This window comes from Serinus canaria, chromosome 5 (genome assembly GCF_022539315.1).
Source record: "Serinus canaria isolate serCan28SL12 chromosome 5, serCan2020, whole genome shotgun sequence".
Classification (NCBI taxonomy): domain Eukaryota; kingdom Metazoa; phylum Chordata; class Aves; order Passeriformes; family Fringillidae; genus Serinus; species Serinus canaria.
In genome coordinates, this window is record NC_066319.1 from 24,058,032 (window position 1) to 24,079,591 (window position 21,560).

The window sequence follows — 21,560 nt, forward strand, 5'->3', positions numbered from 1 at the left end:
CAAGGTGTCAAAATGACACCTAAAAGGACTAAAAAGACTTTATGTCCCATCTACTGGTCTTTTATTGTTCACAGAAATTGACTTTTAATTATTTTTTTTGGTTGCTGTTCGTCACAATATCTGATTTCTGTGCATGTGGGAGGCTGTTGAGATGTCTATATGCCTGCAATACATCCTGGAAGCTGCTGTCTTGGTCTGTGGCTCATGCCCTTGGTTTACCACTCTGCATTTCTATTTGCTTATCAGGTTAGTGACACATTGAAATGCTTCATTACAAAAGTTGTTATTTCCTTTCAGCAGTCCTTGAAAACATACTCAGTGGTTTCATTTCCATCCACAGTTTTCTAATTCTACATTGTTTCCCATGTTCCTCAAAAACAGAAGTGGAAGAATTCTTGTGAAAGTATCTGGAAAAGGGCATTTTGATGGAGACTAGATATCTCTAATCACTAATGGTCCAACAATTGCCAGCTGAAAAATTTAGTAGGATGACCAACATTACAACAAATCATCTTGAATTAGGGGGCATGATATTGTTTAACAAAAAAGACAATGAGTCAAAAACAGGTTCTTGTATCTGATAATGGAACTGCAATTGCTCCTAGGATACTTCATACTGCTGGCTTAAAAATGAGGATCCTTTCCCTGGACCATTTGCATCTTGGCACACAATTTCTAGCTCATTGTGATTCTAAACAGTGTACAGGATCCGAAACTGTGCTTAGTCAGCCTGGCCAGCCACCTGAGAGCCATGAGCAATGTCCCCTTTATGACTGCTCACTTCTACTTATGGAGAAACAAAAAAAAAAAAAAAAAAAAAAGGCAAGGAAACCCATTCCTCTTGACTCCCAGAGAAAGTATCACTTCTCAGATCTTCCTTCAGTTTGGAAGCAGCAACATCACCAGCCTCTCTGAAAGAAGATGCACATGCAGTAGAAGAAAGCAAGTATGGCTTGTGAAAGATTAAACGCTCTCTGGCCTCCCTTAATTTCAGATCTGATACAGAAGTACTGTTTGAAACAGTGTTTTGCTGGAGGTCAGATTACATAAGGAGCTGACAACCTTCCTGACTTTACATATCAAAACTTTAACAAGACTGAAAGCCTAAGAGGGAAGCCAAGGAAGAAGAGCTCTGGGAGCTGCTGGCAGGTAAGAGACAGTGGTGAGTCCTCACAGGTCCCCCATGCTCTCTGGTGCAACAGGCCAGGTCACCCCCTCTGAGCTATGGTCCTCTGCTTTCTGTATGAAATAACTGATGCCTCCAGTAAGCAAAGTAGTAAGTGATTACGGGAAGAGACAGAAGGACACAGTCTCCTTTCAAGACTACTCTCAGAAGAGCTTGCATCTCCAGTGAAATCCCACTGCAGACACAATGCTGTGCTGTTCTGACAGGGCTTCCCTGGCTCAGCTACTGAGGGCAGCCCGGAGAACATGAATTTTACAAAAGCAACAGGGCAGCCTGAATGTTGAATTACTTTTACCTGAATATAGATCCTGGACAATGCACTCCTATGACTGTTTTTAGTTCACCCTAGCTGCCACCCAGGCAGAGCATTCAGGAGTGTGAGATTTGCAGCTGCACTGCTCCTGGCTGGACCAACTGACAGATGACAAGTCAGAAAGTCGCTTTGGGATGTCAACCTAATCTGTGACCTGTCAGTGCACTTGCTGTTAATTCTTTTTAACACAAGTTGCTAGAAGACTGTTTATGCATGTTAACTAATATCTTCTCAGGTTTTGTTCTAAGTATTCTCAACAAACATCACTGTAAGATGGGCTGACTATAGCAAAGCTAGCATGTTAGGATGTAACTTTTTATTTTGAACAGTTGGTACAATAGCAATGACCATTATTCTTGAGATGCCCCTGCATTAATACTTTATATGGACTGTGCTTCTTTCCCTGAAATTCTCCCAAACTGGTGAAATAATATTCAATGAGAAATAAAATCTAGGAGCTGCTTACAAGGTCTCATCAAATCCTATTGAGTTTTCTGATTTTTCCACTAACTTTGATAAGGCTTTGTATTTGGCTTGTACTTCTAAGTGCTCTTAGGATGAAAACTAGGCAAAGGGGACTGGACGAGCATCCAGAGTGCTGTGATCAAGCAGAAGTGGAAAACCCAGACAAACTGAACTATGACTTTTGATAAGCAGCACAAACATCACATTCAGAGGCAGAGGTGTGTGGGTCAACTTTGTGCACAAAGACTCAACAAGCAAAAGAGAACTTTTTTCCCTAAGCTTCTAGCAAGATTTCCTTTCACTGAAAGGAAACTATGGTAGATATCTCTGTATTGACCCAATGTACAAAACCAGTCTGTTTATTCAAACATTTAGCTGTGCATCTGATGATACCATTGCTTTCCATTTTGTACATGAAACCACTTCTCATGCTACTAGAAGGTGAATTCTTCATATACACAAATGGGGGCCGTTTTTGCTGATGTGGAAGTGAAGCTAAGTAGCACAGAGGCAGAAACCACTTCTCTTCAGCATTGCAAGTCTGAACAAAGGGCACATGTGCAGTTTTTAAAGGAAAGTTTTTTAGCAGGTCTGTGATAATCAAAGTCTGTGGCTTAAACTGCTGAGTTCAGACTAGTTGATATGAAGTCCAACATGACCCAGCAATGTGTGCTGGCAGCCCAGAAAGCCAACAGCATCCTGGGCTGCATTGAAAGCAGCGTGGCAGCAAGGTGAACGAGGGCATTCAGCCCCTCTGCTCTCATGGCACCCTATGAGAAACAGGAGTGATTTGTCCAGCTCTGTGGTCTCCAACATAAGTGATGTGGATCTGCTGGAGAGAGACTGGAGGAGTGCAATGAAGATGATCAGAGGGTTGGAGCATTTCTCATGTGAAGACAGGCTGAAAGGGTTGGGGGTCTTCAGCCTGGAGAAGACCTTATAGCAGCCTTCCAATACCTAAAGGGAGTGTACAAGAAAGCTGAAGAAGCACTTCTGACGGGGGCATGTAGTGAAAGAACATGGGATAATGGATTTATTCCAAAAGACAGTAGATTTTTATTAGATGTTAGAAGGAGATTCTTCACTGTGAGGATTGCAAGGCACTGAAACAGGTTGCTCAGAGAGGCTGTTCCAGGGATGTCCCATCCCTGGAAGTGTTCAAGGCTGGGCTGGATGGGGCCCTGAGCAGTCTGCTCTAGTGGAAGGTGTCCCTGCACATGGCAGGCAGGATAGAACTAGACAAGCTTTAAGATCCCTTTCAACCTGAATGATTCTATGATTCTATGAAAATGGTCTGAACCACTCTACCTTGCCATGCCCCAGAGATCACTGTGGGCAGTGTGTGAGATACTCATGGTCTGAGCTCTAAGACAAAAATTTCTGCGTGCATCTACAGTAACAGCCAATGATTATTTTTCCTTTGAACTTTGTCTAAAGTTCATCTTTAAAAAACAAACTTTGGGCTGTGTGTATTGACTCCTCAGCAAAATAAACATGCCAAATCTCTAATAACACTTAAATCACTCATTCTAGATTCTTTCAACTTGCTTGTTAACCAGAAAGATAAAAAACACTAAACACACAGGCTTTACTCAGTTATTTATTTTTCTGGTGCCTCTATCAAAAAAACCTGAAGGACAAAAGCAACTCTGGTCTGATTGTTTTCAGAGTAAGCTGATTCCTTGCTTCAAACTAACTGAAGGTAAAATCAAAATCCAGGCTGTCTTGGCTGTAACACTTGGCTTCTACAGCTTAAAGAGCTGGTAGTAAAAGTTTACATGGAGGAGGGAAAATCTGAGTATTGGAGCTGAGATTTTCAGCAGGGTTTAAAAATTGGTTATGGATTTGAGATTTGAGGGCTAAGGAGGGAGAGGGCTGGGAGGCACCCCAGCCACAGGAGAAATCACAGCAAACTACAGCTAATCTGACAGTAATAGAGTTTAGCCCAAGCTCACTTGATCTATTCAAAGGCTGTAGAAATAAAGTAGAAAGAAGTATAAAAAGCAAATATATATTTATTAGAAATAGTGTAATATCTAATATCTCAGTTATACTAACCATAACACTTCTTGTTACAGTTTGACACGTTGAAAGTTGTACTGTGGTGGCTGCTAGATTTTTGGTGGTCTTGTGCATGTGACCTTACCTGATATCCCATGAACCGTGCACCTATCAGTAAATATTCGATGAGCACCCAGCTAAAATTTCTGTGTTTTCCTTTTTTTAGTATTCTGTCAACCCTATTGTTTAGTATCATACCTGGCTTGCAAAAAAGGAAAAAAAAAAGAAAAGGAAAAAAAAGAAAGGGTAAGAGAGATTGCCTCAAAAAGAAAAAAACCCAAACAATATGACATTAAAAAAAAATGGCATTTTTAGATTAGTCTATTTGCTTCATACGTTTTCCTTTGTGTGCATTTAAGGTTTGTGTCTTTAAGGTCACATCCACAAACCCACAGGCTAGAAACTTCATTAAAAAAAAAATAAGCCTGAGTTTCTTGCATAATTGTATGAGTCCAGGAGCTACAGCTTTAAGAAGGGCACTAAATGTTGTAAGGTTCACAATTAAATCACACAGAACTTGGCAACCAATTGATGGAAAAGAAGTGGAAAATTAACAGTAATTAAATAAACAATGGCTTATAGATCTCTTTTTTACACTTGACAGGGAACCTCTCAGTGTAAATTCTCACTCACACTGAGCCCTCTAGAATCCTCCAGATGATAAAACTCTGCGTTTCTGCCCAATTACGACTCGTCCCCGAGTTACTCATCATGACTGCTTTATGGATTTAGTTTCACAATATAATAAAGAGTTCATCGTGGCTTCCTGGAGCAGTTGCAGAGATAACGCAAACACTTACTTTTCTTCACAACTTGTGAGCATTTCGAAGGAATAAAGCAATATAAGAGGCTATTAAGAAAAAAAAAATCAGTTTTGCATTGCATCAAATCCCGGCTTTTTGTGAGAGCTCATGCAAATCCCGCGGCGTCCAGAACACGTCCCACTGCTTTTAGCAATGGTAGCTCCGACAGAAATGCGAGGCTTTAAGTATTTCTGAGACTCTGGAGACTTTCGGAAGCCGGAGACGCACAGGGGCATGCTTGTAACTTAAGCTAGTGTACTGCAGATAAGGACTGACCCTGCATGGGCTAGCTGCTGGCGTTCGGGCAGCCCCCAGCAGCTCATTGTGCGGTGGCAGGGAACCGGGGGGACCGTGGTCCCCGAGCCGCCGGCACAGGCGGGCCCAGAACGGCCCACAGTACGGGGGAGGGACCGGGGAGCCCCCGAAGCCCGTCTCGTATCCTTGATTTCCACGCCAACGAGTGCCGCAGAAACGTTCTAATCCATGGCGTGTTAACTTCCCTGCTTTGAACCTGCCCATGAAAGTTTCTGACTGGCCACGGTTGGTTTTTGTTGGCTTCTTCTTCCTTTTTAAAATTTTTTTTATAATTTTGTATTTTTTTTTCTTTCCTCTTTCTGAAGGGGAATTGGAAGAGGAATAGGGAGGGAAAAAAAAAAAAAGCAGAGAAGCCTGATGCGCCGCCGCTCGCGCGAAAGCAAATGGCAGCATCGCCCGGCACTAGAGTAGTAAGTTAAAAAATAAATAAGCCAAGCCCGCTGTGTGAACGGCGAGGTGGAGGAGGGAACACCCTCCCTTCCTACCCGGCCGCGCGGAGAGCGTGTGCGCTATTCCTTCGAATAACATGGCAGGGCCGACGATGCGGGGAGGGAGGGAGCGAGAGAGGGCGGCTCTTGGCCCGGGCGAACGGGCCGCGGCGCATCCGCGCCTCACGCACGGGGATGAGGCCGCCGCGCTCCCGCGCTCCCTCCCGCCGCCGCTTCCTGCGCTCGCCCCCCGCCCCCCCTCTCGCGGCCCTGTTGCATCAACTTCCTGTGCGGAGCCCCTCGCGGCAGGGCCCCGCGCGCCGGCTCCTCCCGCCCGCGCGCGCCCCCCCCCCCCCCCGCTCTCCGCTTCCTGCGCGCGACCTCGCGCGCGCACCCGTGCGCCGCCCCCGTCGAGCCCCGCGCAGCCGGGCCGGCCGGGCGGGCGCGGGGGAGAGGGAGGGGGTGTGTGTGTGTGCGTGTATGTATATGTGTATGTGTGTGTGTGTGTGTGTGTATATGTGTGTGGGGGGGGGGGCGGGGGGGGGGTCTCGGCTGGCGCGCGGCTGCCCCCGCACTGCTCTCCCCGGCCCCCGCGCCCCCACGGCCTCCTACTACCGGCGGTGCGGGGCGGTGCGGTCGCCCAGTGCCCCCCGCGGCCGCGGCCGGCGGCGCCGCTGCTCCGGCAGAGTTTGGTGCCCTACTTCACTCTACTTTAGTTTCACTCACTTTACATCCGGGCTTTTTCCCTAGGCAATGGGTGCCGCAGCACAGCCCGTTCCTTAGGCAAAGGGAAATAAATTCGCCGCACCGACACGTCAAGTAGTCCCCCCTCAGGAGAAGCCGGCGAGCCCGCCCTCCTGGCTGCCCCCCTTGCTCTGGCCCCGGCCCGGCCGGCGGCGTCCCGCCGTAGCAACGGGGAGGGGAGAGCGTGGGCGTGGGCCCGCCGGTCCCCGCTTCCCCGGCGGGTCTCCAGCGGCGGGCCGGGCCGGGCCGGGGCGGACGGGGGCGCGCGCGGCGGCGTGTCGGGAGCGCGCCGCAGGCAGGCAGGCAGGGAGGCCGGCGGCGGAGGGATCCCGGCGAGCGGTGTGCTGCGGCCGGGCCGGGTGAATGGGATTGAAGAAGAGTTCAGCTTCTCGGCTTGTTTTTGTGTTACAGTTTCTCTCCTCCTGCGCCTCTTCGGCTTCGTGCCGCCCTCCCCGCCCGCTCCCTCCTCCCCGCCGCAGGAGGAGCCCCCCGCGGAGAGGGGGAAGGAAAAGGACCCCACAGAGGCGAGAGCGAGCGAAGAGGAGGAGGAGAAGGGAGCAACCTACCATCTTCCACTCCCCGCTTAGCTTAAAGAAAGTGAGAGGAGAGAGAGAGAGGCGCCCAGAAGAGGGGGACAGGGAGGCCCAGAGGAGCGGCGGCGCCGGCACCCTCCCCCTATGAAGAAGAGTCCTCCCCCTCACAGAGAGGTCCTGCCAGGGGGACCCCGGCCGGCCCGCAGCAGCACCGCCGCCGCCGCCAGCAGGGTGTAGTATCCCACCTTTCGGATTCGCCTCCTCCTCCTCTTCCTCCCTGCCCCCCCCGCCCCCCGGGCGCCGTCCCCCCCTCTCCCCCCCGCGCCCCCCGGGATGGCGCCGGCGCGCCCCGCACTCTCCGGCCAACTTGGCGATGAGGAGCAGCAACTTCGCCGCGGCCCCCGGCCCCTCCCTCGGGGGGGTGGCGGGGAATAGCGGAGCGTCCCGGGGCGGCCCCCCGGCCTCCCCGGCAGAAGTTTGCGAGCGGGAGCGGGAGAGGTGGAGGAGGGTGACACTTGGGGTAAAAGGAGGAGGTGACACATTGGGGTTGGGGGGAGGAGCAGGGGAAGGAGATGACACATTGCACTGGGGATGGGGTGGGGGAGGGAAGCTTATCCCCTCCCCTCCGGTTTCCTTCAGGATGATTATTTCCAGGCCCTTTTCTCTCGGTCGGGTCCTTCGCCGCGATGCTGTCGGGGAAGTTTTATTATTATCTGGGAAATGATGCCGCTCTCGGTGATGGATAATTCGTAGTAAATCCGCTGCTGCGGTTTTTTTTTTTTTTTTTTTTTTTTTTTTTCTCTCCTCTTCCCTCCTTCCTTTCATTCGTCTTTGTGGCCCGAGCAGCGCCGGGAAAATTCCGTTTCTTCAGCAACTTGTTATTCCGGAGCCGGGCCTGCTCCCCCCGCCCTGGGGCTGCCCTTCCCGCACAGGTACGGGGCCGGGGGTGCCCACGCCTGCCCGAGCACTGGGAACGGACACTTCTTTATTTTGGTTTTTTTCCCTCCCTCCTGCGCCCGTGTAGGTGGAGTGGGGCTCTATGTGGGACTCTGCCATTTGGTGTAGTCCTCTTATGCATGTTCCTTTCCTTTCTTTACTTGCCTTCCTGCAGGATTTTTTTCTTTTTTTTCTTTTTTTCCTTTCTTCTTTTTTTCTTTTTCTTTTTTGTGGTGGTGTGTGTTTTGTTTTTTCCTGTTCTTTATTATTCCGTGCTTCACTGTTGGTAGAGCTTTCTTCTCAACCACCTCTGCAGTTTGGTGGGTGCTGATGGTTTAGTACGCTGAGGTTTTTTGGGTGAATTAGTATTTTATTAATGCATGGAGCTCTTCATTCAACAACTTCTCAAGTGTCAAAAAATAAGGCTATGAACAGATGTGTTTCAATATGGAGAAATTTCTAAGTTCCTAATTCTTGGGGGTGGAGGAAAGAGTGCCATTGGAGAGTGGCTTTTGTTTTCGATTGGTGAACAAATGTCATCACATTTCAGTCACGTGCTGTAATATTCTTTGTTCAGCTATCAAACTATGATATCTGCTACACCTGTTCCCACTTTTTAATTGTAAGTAACGGTGATTGCCTGCAAATCTTATAATTGCAAATGGGAACACTTTCTCCCTTTCTCTCCCCTTTCTATCCTCTTGGATATTTGTTTGGGCCCAAGCACTGAGCTTGACAATGAACTTTTGTTCACTGTGGAGGCTGCGTGTAAAAAGGTCCCACTGGGGGTAATAACTGCGTGTCACGAGAAAGTTGTCCTCTGATGTACGGTGGGTCTGAGCATGGAAAAATCAGGTGGGGATGTGCGCTCTGTAATGGCAGGGCTAGAGGAGGAGGCAGGCTTCTTTGGGCCAGGCAAATTTTCTTGTGCTGTTGCTTGTTATGAGGTTAAAGGATAGATACTCCTAAACACCCATATGTGTAGATAGAGGCTTCTTTTTTTGATTAGCTGTAGGTTTTCAGATATCAGAAATAAAACGGATTTTGGCTGTCTGTTTATTTTTTTTTCTCTCACTCCCTCCACCCCCCACTCCCCCCCCGCCCCTTTTTCTCATTGTGCTCACTTCTAACAATGAAGACACCTGCTTAGTTTCAGTTTTGTAACTTGGCTTCCTCTGGCTTTCCTGCGATTTCCCGGAGTTAGCTGGTGAGACTAGACCTGCTACATAGCAGGGGAATTTCTAACTTTGATGAAGACAGGCTTATTTTGAGGCTTCATTTCTGAAAAAAATTACATGTGTTTCAATGCCTTGTTTTAAAAAAGTCTTTAAAATTCTAAAATTCATTACTTCTACCAGGTTAACATTAACTACAGAACTTTAATATTGAACTTTTTAGTGATTGTGTATAATACAACTTTAGAGTTTTTATTAAATAGTAACATTAAATTACTACTGAGAACTGAGAAGGATCACAAAGAAATAAAAAAAATCGTAACTACCCATATTAGTTAAAGAAGTTAATTATCATATCTTAGGAGAAAGATCACAGTCTTTGTAAATTTCGTCTATATCTGTGCGTGCTTCATGGTAGCTAAATGAAACTTTCTTTGGGTGCATTTTTAAATGTTGATTTTTAGAAAGGAATTCTGTAGCTCAGTAAATGAAACTTTAAAACTGTATTTAAAAAATAGATGATGAGGTTCTCAAATGTTTTTAAAACTTTCAACTTCACTATGGTAGAGAGATTATTTTTTGATAGTTATATCAGCTAGGGATTTGATCTGATACAGAGGGATTATGGAGCAGCCTCTCTATCCATTCATTTCATGTTGTATAGTAGTGTGTATAGAGTACCTCTTCAAGGTCTTGAGACCCATTGTCTAGCAGAAGGTAGGTGCTTGCTCACTGGGAGTACTTGCCACCAGAGGATGTCAGCTATGTCATATCCCAAGATTTCAGCCTTAGTGACCTGAGCAACAAGAAATTTGGAGTGGATCCCATTATGGGTTTTGGTGATTTTTCCTTTACAGAACATGTTAGCTTTGCTAGCTAATTCAAAATGTTGTGTGGAGGAGTCTTTGCTATTAATAATTTTTTTGCAATTAGTGTTTTTAAGAATTTTACCTGAAAGTTTTTAATCTTTGCTCTCCTCTATGTGCGTCCTGAACTAGTTTTGTTGATGGAAGCACGCACTTGAAAGTGGTTTTCTTCCTTTAGGGAAAGTAAAAAAAAAAACTTTCCTTCAAAGAACTTAAAAAAAGCAAAAGTAGGAAATTAAAAAGTTAGGCTGCTTAGAAAAAAGTGCTGTTGTGTTTCCCAGGATCAATAGTGAGATCTCGGCTTTAAGTTTAGGTTTTGTAAAGCTCTCTTCAGTGTAGGCTATTCAGCTTCACCTGTGTTTCAAATATTGGTCCTAACTGTTTCTTATTCCAACTTTACTTTTTTTTAGAGATGTGGTTTTGTGTGTGCCTTTTAAACTTTACTGTAGAAATTATGATTAAAAAAAATTAAAAATATCTTGGTGTGGATCCTTACAATTTTCATGGACTTCTGTTCTTTTTTTTCTTTTTTTTTGTTTTTTTTTGGTTTTTTTTTTTTTTAGAAAATAAGATGTGTTTTATAGACTCCTTAAAAAGTTGTATAATTCTGTGTGCAGTTGGAAAGCTTTGATAGTGAGCCTACCTATCATTTGTGTTGTTCATGCAGTTTGTTTGTATTATAATGAACACATTGTAGCTGTTCAGTTCCTTTATCCTTTTTCTCAGAACCATGAAGAATTTTATTTGGTCAAATGAATTGATATTACTGGCAATTGTTTGCAATGGAGATTTTTATTTTAGTCAAGTTTGAAGGAACCTGGATGGACTATCTTATTTCATGTGTTTCTGGCATTTTGCATGGGTACCAGAAACTCAGGGTGAATGTCATGTGAGAAAAGTGTTGGTGACCCTAACCTTTTTACTGTTGTTTCGCGTTTGTTGGTTTTACTTGTTTAAAATATTGAATATAAGAAAGAACTTCATAGGGTGATAGAGCTTTGCTTTTTGGAGGGTCATCTCACGGGGATGTGAGCTGTAAAGCGTCTCCTTCAGGACAGGCTTCTTGTGTAGAAGGGGCAGTTGTAAAAACCTATTCTTAAGCTTCTAATAATATTTCTTCACTGTCCCCTTCACCCTTTATGCCCACAACTGTGCAGTCACATGTGTAGCTGTATACTAGAAGTGTAAGACTCTACAAAAGGCCTGGCTCCTGTACGTTCGTGAATTGCCCTTGTTCAATTACTCTGTGCCAGAAAGCAGCTCACATCCTGTTTCTGATGTATTTTTACAGCACAAAGGTTTTTTAGGAAGAAACCATGTAGTGGAAAGGTGGGGCAGAGCGCAGAAGGTTTTGAGATGTCTGCTGAATGCAAAGGGCTGGTACTTACTTCTGTACCCTGTAATTAGAGGGTATAGAAGGATAGTTTTTATAGGTACCTTACAGTAATATTTCCTCTTCAGTATAGCACAAAGCCAGTGTCTGGCTTGTGCTGGTGGTGGAGATATGCATTATGCAGGCAAAAAAATAATTTTATTTACATTTGGTGGGGGGGGGGGGCAACTTTGTATTTTCTCATTTTTCTTTTCATTTTTTTCCATATGGCACATAGAGTCTCATTAAAAAAAAATAAAATGCAGCCACTTTGTTTCTTTCATAAGTTTTTATTTATGGCGCCTGCACTTTACAAAGTTCCTCTCTGGACTGAAATTGTTAAAGTGTGATTTAAAGTTTGTTTGATTCTGCTTTTGTATGTCAAAACTTGACAAACGTGAAGTGTAGATCATAGAAAGGCTGTAAAATGTACAGAAATCTAAAAAGTTTTTTAAAAGTACTTATTTCTGAGGAAAGATGCACTTGCATCTTTCAGACTTAGCAGTTAGAATCACCTGTCCCTAAAATATTTTTTAAGTGTAGGAAGTTCTAACAGGTCCCTTCCTTTGGTCTTCCCTGCCTACTGTCCTAACAAAGCCCCAACTATACCACAGAATCTTTTGTTTTAATACTTTGATCATTCCAGGTTTTTGAGGAAAAAATGTGCTACATGATAGAGGCTTATCTGCAGCATTATTTTCTGGCATACTGTTGACACCAGCTTAATATCTCTGGTGGAATAAGTTCCCTATTCCTTAAAAGCTCTTTGCCTAGATGGTTTGACCTATTATTTGTTCCCTCTTGCCCGAGATTTCTTGTTTGCTGTCATTACAAATGCTCACTCTTTTGATTAGAGACTGTATGCTCAAAGCATGCTTTGAAAAACTGCACACCACAAAACAAACATGCTGCCTCCACCCCCCAGACCCCAACCCAAGCCTGTTTGTTGTTGCTGGTGGGAATGCATCTATAAGTAGTACAGGAGTAGTGAGGCTCTGCTTCCTCTGAGCTCTGTTCTAGGCCTCGTTCATACAGCTTCTATGCGTTTTTAATGTCCAGTTTCTTAAAATGTGTGTTTTCTGATTCCACCCTTCTACCTGACAGTACTGCACTTGTAGGACAAGGGAGAAAGTTCACTTGGTACAGAAGTTGTGTCACCTGCCTCTGAAGTGAGGGACTCTACCTTTGCATGTGTAATTAAAAGTACACTTTGAAAATGTGTGTTTCTTGAATTACAGTATGGATATGTGAGTAGTTAAACCAAATGAGGGCAGATTTGAGCCTGTGACTCTAAGATGGCCTGTGAGAGAACTCTAACAGAGCAGCCAGGCTTAGGGGTGGTTCAGCTTCCTTGTTTCTGCGTATGAAATACAAGCTGTCAGTATGAAAGGGAGAAGGAACATTGATTCCTTCCCCTCTTCCACTTCAGCCCTGCAGATCCAAGTTAACTGTATGGATCCCGAAGGCAGCATAGTTGTGAACGGTTAATTGAGGAGATCGAGTGGTATCCTATTGAAGCCTTAAATTGTTTTAACAAAACTTCTGAGTAATCGCAATAATTATTTTCTGATAAGCTGGCTGATAGTAACTATGGCAACAGCTGTCTGGCCTACGGACAGCATTGCTGTATTGACAAAACCTTTAGATGCTCCTGAGGCCTCTTGCCTTTATAGGGAAGTGCATCAGGATGACTTTCAGGTGACTGACGCATCACCATTTCTTTCTCTTGCAGTGGGATGCTGTCTTTCTCTTGGCCCAGCCTTTTCCTTTTGCATGGTCCTTTTTCTTTTGCATGTTTCTGCAGGTGCTGCCTGCTAGCCTGGAAATGCTGCAAAGACTGTCTTGTACTACAAGGACTAGGGAAACATATAAGTTCCTAGGTGGAATTTTATATGTGTATTATTGTTTTTTTAGTTGTTTTAATAATAATAATCCAGAGTTCAGGGAAGTGGGAGGGGAAAAAAAAAGGAGGACTTTTTCATTTTGTTCCCTGCTTGTTTCCTTCCTCGATTAAAACCTTCTTAGAACAGACTGGTAGGGGGAGCTGCCATTCCCTTTACTGAAGTACAGCATATTCCTCTCTGAGGCCTACGCTGAGACACAGCTATTTAATTTTCAGCTAAGAGCCACTTCTTTTCAGAAGAGAGAGGTAAGCCCCTGCTTCAGCACATTGTAGAAATGGAGGAGGAGAGCAATTTGTTTCCAGATAACTGAATTCTGGACAGGGAGAATAAGCCCCTCACCAAACATACTTTTCCTATTGCTATTCAAAAGAGTACTCTTTAATGTTATTAAATGTAGCAGTCTTGGGAGGAAAGCCCCATAAATTCTTGTTGCATTTCAGTAAAAGATGCTAAAAAGCTACAGCAAACTCTGTGTGTTTGAAAGTAGCCAAACTGCTATTTTGTGAGGACTCTTGGTCAGCTGACGTTTATTTCTGCAGAGATCTTTGGCATCTTAACTTCAGTGCATGAGAACTGGTTATCGATCCTGCTTACCTGACGTTTACCAGCAGCAGTCTCCCCATTTGGGGTGTGTGTGTTGTTTGCAGGCCTGTGGAAATGTGCAATATGGCCTACATCTGGTCTCATCTTGGGTAAGAATGTGCTCATGGAAACTACAGGCCCCAGTGTGCAGTGCTCTGTTTTTATTGCAATGGCCTGCCCGGATAGTGCTATCCTAAGGCATCCTGGGACCTGTAGTTTTCTTGAGCAGAAGGGGAGGATTTGGAGTGAAGCATCTAAGATGATATCATATTCTTGAAACACAGTTCTCAATACCTTATCCAGTTCTTGTTAGTCAGCTTAAGCCTGTGCAGCAGTCAGGTATTTTTGTTTACAAGTCAAAAATGGTTTATAGCTGCATAATATGTTTAGAGAAAAGCAGTCAGTGAAGGAAGTCTTCCAACTGCTTATGTTTTTGTACAAAGAATATATTAATTGTACTAACAGCTTGCTTCATCTGTGATTGCAAGTATTTTATTTGATATTCTGGGGATTTTTAATCTTTCAGAGCAATGTTATGGATGGAAACATTTGGCAGAAGGGGATTTCTGTTACTGGCGGTGTGGCAGCCATGTTGTCCTTTCCAGTTGCTGGGAGGACAGTGGGTCACAGTGGATTTCTTTTCACACAGTGAAAGGGATTTTTAACAGCATTTTTAACTGATGAGAATTCGCTTCTCTGCTGTGTTTCTTGAGAGTGAGTGATGACATAGCTGTCCTATGCATCAGAGCAGGGGATCCAATTTATGTTCATGCTGTGGGGGCTGGTGACTCCATTGCTGGTTCCCAAGGGGACACACGGTCACAAACACAGGTACTGGCAGATGCCACCAGAAGCAGAACACATCTGGCAGTTTTTGTCAGGTGTGTTTAGACCTGACTGCTGCACTTGTACTCGCGTCAAAGAATGTGAGGTGTTTCTGAAGCAGGTATACAGTAATAGTAACTTTTCAGAATATTTTCTTTATATCTGTAGAAATTGTGTATTTTCACACAACACTTTGTCAGATTTGCCAAAGTTCAAATGGACATTAAGTTGATTTTGGTAGTTCATCCAGCAACAAGTTTAATATCTGCTGTAATCTTGTGTGCCGTGATTTGGATAATGCAGTTAATTTTCAAGTGAGCAAACACTAAACTTTAACTGATCTCTGTCAATTTCTTTGTTTTTCAGTTTGTATGAGATATTAATATAAAAAGGTTTGTATTTAAGTGTCAGACAACATGAAATACATTTTTAAAAATGTTTTTGGAGAAATTAATTAGAGGTCCAGTCTTGCAAGAGGTCATGTTATTTAACCCTAAGTCTTGCAAAAGTTAGAGAGAATAGCTGAATGCCTGAAATCAGAAACTCTATAAGTAGCGGCAGGATTAAGACCTCCAGGCTTCTAATGTTGGAAAGTAGCTTCTTTGTAATCATCATAATTAGCTAATATCTAGGTCTGTGTGACAAAATTATTTTTCTTTTAGTAAGTGTTCAAAAATACTACTCATTATAAATTCAGAACTCACATGTGCTTCATAGGTTGTGCAAAAAACCACCCAAAGCCTAAAAAAAGTTGCTAATTTCTTCACCTGTACAGATTATGTCTATGAGAGATATTTAGGTGGTAATAGCTTCCTTGAGTATTTTGTCAGCACTGATACATTGTACACACTATATGTTGCTGACACTGTTTAAAACTGATACAAAAAGATAAAGAGATTAGTCTAAAACCTTACAGATGCTGTAATTGTAAAGGACTTCGTAAACAGTAATATTGTTTTCTTAAAGTGTTCCCAGCCCCTTGACAGCCCATGTGGAGCAAATTGCTGACAGGACGGGCACTTAGCTGAAATAGTTACTATTAGTATCTTGACATGATTAGAAAGGCTGACATTGTTGCTATGCGAGGATGAAATTGCCGTTCATTGGCTGCTTGGGCCTATACAACAGGCAAGAGAAGAAGACAAGATACATCTATATGTAGTGGAAAGATGATGTGTCTTGTCCTTCAAGGACGTTTTACCTTCTGTAGAGAGCCTGCAGCAGTGCCCTTTGTAACGCTCCTGTGTCAGGGTATCCTAGATAAGGAAAGTGAGAAGTAAGGATGTACAAAAGGGTTTGATGCACAGTTGTAAAGAAAAACTTCTGTAAGTACTTCTTATCTCATAAGAGCAAATCTGTTCTCATCTTTGAAGAAATTGTGGCCCTTCTCAAGCCAATGGGAAACTTCACAGTTTAATTGAGAGTACCAGGATTTTTTTCCCCCCAAAATATAGGTTTAGGTGGATTTTGCAGGCCTGAAGCTCTGGACAAAATTTGAAGAATCTGGCATCTGTTTAAGAGGCTGCTGGTGATCCCTCGGGGTACTTTGGCACCAGAGGCTAATGGTGATCCCTCTGGGTACTTTGTCTCCTAGTGTCTTTGCTATGCCTTTAAAAAGGGGTTAATATTGAGCTCTTGTAATGGTTTGTAAGAACTTGGAATCAATTTATTCAGGGCTTTTACTTAATTTGTTAGCACAACAAAATTTTGCATGAAAGCCAGAAATTAGTCCTTGATGTGTCCAAGGAATACTTTCTGTATCTATCCCTCTTGCTAGTGTGACATTGAAATATTTAGTCTGAAATTTGAATAACCTGATTCATGATGGACTTAAAAAAAAATTAAGCCCAAACAATTAAAAGCACAATAAAAATCCAACCCCCCAACCCCCCAGCCTCACTAACAAGCCTTTTTCATAACTCTGTAAAAGGACTACAGTGGCCTATATTGCTAATAATGAAGTTTTTTGGTAATTTGCATCTATCTGGAGCTTCAGATACCACTTCGCTGCTGCTTAGCTTGCAGTAATTGTCTCTGATAAGCATCTTCATCATGTAAATCTATTGTGTGTAGCATGAATTTGCTGTATTAAGGATGCTTTTGTCAGTGACCCCAAAAGGAAAGGATGTGGCTACCTCAGCTTCCCTTTTTACCCTATCAGAGAGTACATTCTGGTCAGAAAAAAATTGGGAAGTGCTAGCCAGGTTTGTGCTGTTTCTGAATGCTGGGTACCTGCCCTTGAGTCTACTGCAGTTCTTCTCCCAAGGAGGAAACCCACCACACCATACCTTTTATTTTGCGGTCTTAGAGAATTGTGCTGAAGTCAGTGGATTTGTCACTATGAAATTTGTTTCAGAATCAGCCTTAGTTTCCACTTTCTACCTGCAATTTTGCTTATTTTGCCTGCTCTACTTTCTTTTGAATGTCAGCCTCTAAAATAAACATGGAAATACCCTCCCTTCCCATAATTCTCATCCATGTTGTAGCAGTTTCTTTTTGCCATAAGACTTACAATGTCTTCTTTCACCTTACTTCTTGCAGGAATTGCATCTGGATTCCTCACTGTTGAGGAAGAGCTTGTGTAGTATTTAGTGTAATGAAATGTTTTTTCCTATCTGACTACTTTCTTTCCACTCAGTCAAAAACCTGGTGGCCTTGGCCTGGGAGGTGCAGGTGCAGGGTTAGTGCCCTACTGTTGTAACAGTATCTTCTCAGCTGCAGATTCCATTAGTTGGGCGTAGGTCAGTGCCCCTCAAATACCTACCTCAGGTTATATTGCACTGACGTTGTCATTGCTACAAAATTGCATGAGCAACAATCATTGCTCCTTCCTGAAGTGAGATAAAATTGTTGGATTCCTCACCATTTGGGACCTTCTTTCTGGCTTCCTTTTTCTAACTTAGTCTACACTTCTGTGCTCATGGTTGTTTTTGTTTAAAAATGCTGGTTTTTCCTTATACTTAATTAATTTTTAATATATTATGTGATTTAATGATCATGTATATAGATCATCTCACTCCAACTCACTTGAAAGCTTAAACTAAGGAAGGGCAGAAGTATCTGTTAATCCCTGTTTGTGTGTAGAAAGTACTATACATTAGACATGCCAGTACTTTTCTCTCAAGTAAACCAGAAGCTCCTGTCATTTTTTCAGAAACTCTAGCATAAATTGGGAAATGGAGTTAAATACTATCTGCATATTTTTAAACATATTTTTGCCATATTCCCACATATGCAGGATGCATTCTAACCCTTTTCCTATGACACCTCTTTGGTATTCCAATTGGCAGTAAGACTCATGTGGGTTTCTTGGGGATCAGAAATTGCATTAGAAGGGGACTTAAAATGATACAGTAAATGTTCTTGTATATTTCTAGTCTTCATGGCTTCCACCACCACCCCCTTCTCCCCCCCACAGGATAATAACCAGAGTTTAAATTGATAGGAACTGTGATTTTTCTCGAAGATGTTATAAAAAGAAAAAAACCCAAAAAACCACAACAACACTGTTCTTGAAATGGTAAGGAGAGGAATATGTAAGGACAAAGTAATGAGAGGAGTGCATGAGAATTTGTGTGCATGTGCCTGTGTGTAGAGAGATATATTTAAACATCTTTTGTAGTACAACAATAAGATCATTAAAAATCTGGGCATTAATTTTTAAACAAAATTATCTGTTTAAAGAGTAACTTTGCAAAGCAGTCTCAATAATGATGGGCACTACACTGATATCACAGTAGTGTGAGTGTTGCTCTTGATACAACTGCATATCAGCATACACAAATGCATACTGGTGTAGGCAGCACAAGTTTAGTACTCCTCACTCTTTTGTCTCATCTTAGTCACTGCTGTTGTGGTAAATCTTCCTGCCACAGGGTGGTTGGCTCCATCTTCTAGGACAATGTTTGTGTAGGGCTGTTGTATATGTGGAATCAGTGGATCCCAGGAGAGCAGGAGAAGATTGTGATGATGTTGGTGTGAGAGGATGTGAAGGAGTGGCCCTCAGCAGCATGTTACTGCCTTCCCCTCTGGGTGAAGCACCCTAGCCCCTTGGGAATAAAAATAATTGGCTGCCACAACAGCCTTCTTAAAATTGCCAATCCGTTTGTTCAGAAAGTGCAATCACACCATGCTCTGTGATACCTTTCACTCTCTGTCAGCATTGTGAAGGTTGAAAATGATATGCCTTTCAATTGTTTATAGTAGCCAGTAAAATTAGATAAACCTACAATTTATTCTTCCAACTTTAAGTAAACAGTCAGTTAAAAATCTGTGGCAATCAATGTGACTAAAACTGTTTTGGACACTTAGTTTACTTGTAGCTGAAGTCTACTTCCATTGTACAGCAGTCTTGCACTTTTCTTCCCTTAAATGCTAATTGTATGATTATGTGATTCCATGTTAAGTTGGTCCAGTGATTCAGTGTTATGTTTGTAACCTAGTGTGTAAATCTTTTTACTTGTGTTGAATTATCATGGTTTTGTGAAAAAAGGAACTATAAAGAGTATGGTTACTTGAATTCTTCCTTTCAGATTAGTGACTACCATCTGTACACCCACACTGAGTGTGACTACCCCAGCTACAAATACCATTCTCCAGATGCTACAGTTCCCATTTGTGTAAGTTTTGAGGAGGAGAAAGAAGAAGAAGAAAAAAAGTCTTTTAGGGGGTAAGGAGGGAAAATATAATAAAAGGGGAAGGAAAGACAATATTTGAGATTGATACCTGTGCACTGAGAGCAGTGAGAATGCCAGCTGACTGGTATGTGGGGGAAGGAAGATCAGAGCACATCAGTGTAATAATTTTGGAGTGCTTCCTGTTGACTTGTTAATGCAACATGGAATTTGGCCCAGGCAATCTGCTGTTGTGAATCAGCATAGTTTATTCATTGGAGTATAGGTGTACTTGTTATTATTCAAGAGTCTGCTCTACTTAAAAGATAACAGGTCAGTCTGGTAAGTAGCGGTATTCCCATGTTTGGATTAGAAACTGAGGTAGAGAGAAAAATTGATTTATTCTGCATTGCAGTAATTTTATTGAAGACCTTAAACTACGAAGGGAGGCCTTCCCTTGTGTGTTTAATCCAGAAAACTGTCTGCTTCATTCATATCTGTAATGTTGCTGTCTTGTAAACGAAAGTGAGCCTAAAACTGATACACTGATTAAGTATGGGTGGTGTACAAATACATAGTGTTGTCCCAATGGAAGTGAGATTCTTGTAAAACTGTTTGTACAAAATAAATAAGGTACTTTTTTTTTTCTTTTTGAAGTGTTGGGTATATTTTTGTAGGTTATCTTGGGTTGAAGGAAAAGTAAAGGCTTGAATGGGAATGGGAGACCTTCTGATATGTGGGGAGATAATGATAATTGTGAATTTGAAATCCAGTAAAATCTGAGTTGCATGGGTAAGCATTGGTGCAAAGAAACTGTCCAAAGTTATGCAGAACATGAAAAAAAGAAAAGAAGGATGGTGGTGGTAGTTGTTGCTGTTGAAATTTTTTTGTCTGCCTTTCTAGCTCTGTTGCAATGTATTAATACAAGAAATTGCATGTTATCATGTAGGTATGATTGTTTCTAAAACATCTCCTGAATACTTTGTCTATGTCCTGCATATGAATGAGGTACCAGCACCTTTACTGCATACCATCACTGTTTCTGTGCCATACTTTAAGTCTGGTAAAAGGATTTTACAGGTCTAGTTGGGTTGAATGGTTCAGTGCACAGCAAAAGTAACACTGAGTAATGAGTGTCGTCAGTGCTGAAGTCTTAACTGCTTGTTAAAACTATTTTGTGTACAGCTTATGTGTGCAGAATTCTTCAATCCTCCCAAGTGAGTACTGTTCAGGGACAGATATCTTGTTCTGTTAATTTGTAAAAATGCCTTTTCCAAGTGAAAAATCAGCAGAGTTGGCAATACTCAGGTTTCTGCATCTGTCACAGCTGGCTGGGTCCAGTGTTGGTTCCACTATCTCTAAGAGCTGCATAATAAGGGACCTATGTTCCAATGTAAACGTGAAAAGTATGGCTCCTTTTTTGTTATATGCCCCACTGTTTACTGTAAATGGCTCACTTAAAACTGTGAGTCTTATGCTTAGAACCCCATATCTGTGACTACCCATGTTGTTAAGCTCTGGGCTCTGGTGGGATGTTGAATCATGATCTTTTAAATGCATATCTCTTGTTCTGGAGTATCTACAGCCATAGCCCTTAGTGTCACTGCTGGTGGTCTCTGCTGGTGTCTTAGAGTATTTGTGGAACACAGAAACTTTGGCATATGCCCCTCTCATGTTTCATTAAGAGTTGAATTGTTCATGTTTTGAGACTGTTCCTGCATAAGCCTGGAGTTGTCTTTCATCAGTAAGCTGGGTTAGTACAGTGTCTTTACTGAACTATTTGTGTGTTGTGACATCTCTACTCTGTAACTGTGGAGACAGATTCAAGGCCAAACACAAGGCAGCTTAGGTAACCACTACATCTCATACTTTGCAGTGTGACTTCTGTGAATTCTTGTTTTGGTCATGTCTTGATTTATAGACAGGTTTAATGAAATTTCAGAGAGTATCTTGTGTTAACAATCCAGTGATTGGCATGCTTCTGTTCATGTGCAATTAGTCCTGCATACATCACCACTGCTTAATGAAATGTTTGTAAAATAAATCTCAGGGCAGGGTATATTGCATTGGCATTAAAGGCCTGAGGTCCAAAGAGACATTGTTCACTGGCATTGCGTTCCTCAGACAGAAGACTTTCAATTCTTGTTCTTTGTATTGCAAAAGAAAGCAGTTTTGCTTTGTGTGGAAGTGTCAGGGAAATGTGAAGTATGCAACTTCATGAGAACTGTATTGCATTGGGAAGATCAGCCTTCATCGTCACTAGGACCAAAGGCTTGGATTTGCAGGCAAATGTGCATAAATCTGGAGATATCTGTACAGTTTTCCAGTTGTTCCTCCATCTCAGTACATCCTAGTGTGTCAGAAGGGAGGAAGAGGAAACAAAATGCCCATATTTTGGAGTATATTGGAATCAACAGAGTTTTCCTGTGTAGTAGTTGA

At 42.8% G+C, this 21,560-nt stretch overlaps 1 protein-coding gene across 7 annotated transcripts in view; it reads left to right on the forward strand.

Moving 5' to 3' along the window:
• The first annotated feature begins 6,630 nt into the window (after window positions 1–6,630).
• PHF21A (PHD finger protein 21A) overlaps window positions 6,631–21,560 on the forward strand; it is a 125,353-nt gene continuing 110,423 nt past the window's right edge. For 4 of the 7 annotated variants that reach the window (XM_050975841.1, XM_050975842.1, XM_050975845.1 and 1 more), the window contains exon 1: window positions 6,631–7,079. The gene's annotated coding sequence lies outside the window, so the exon portion shown is untranslated. Of the gene's footprint in view, window positions 7,080–7,694; window positions 7,781–21,560 lie in introns of all 7 variants that reach the window. The other 3 variants (XM_050975843.1, XM_050975846.1, XM_030240279.2) reach the window with 2 other exon arrangements.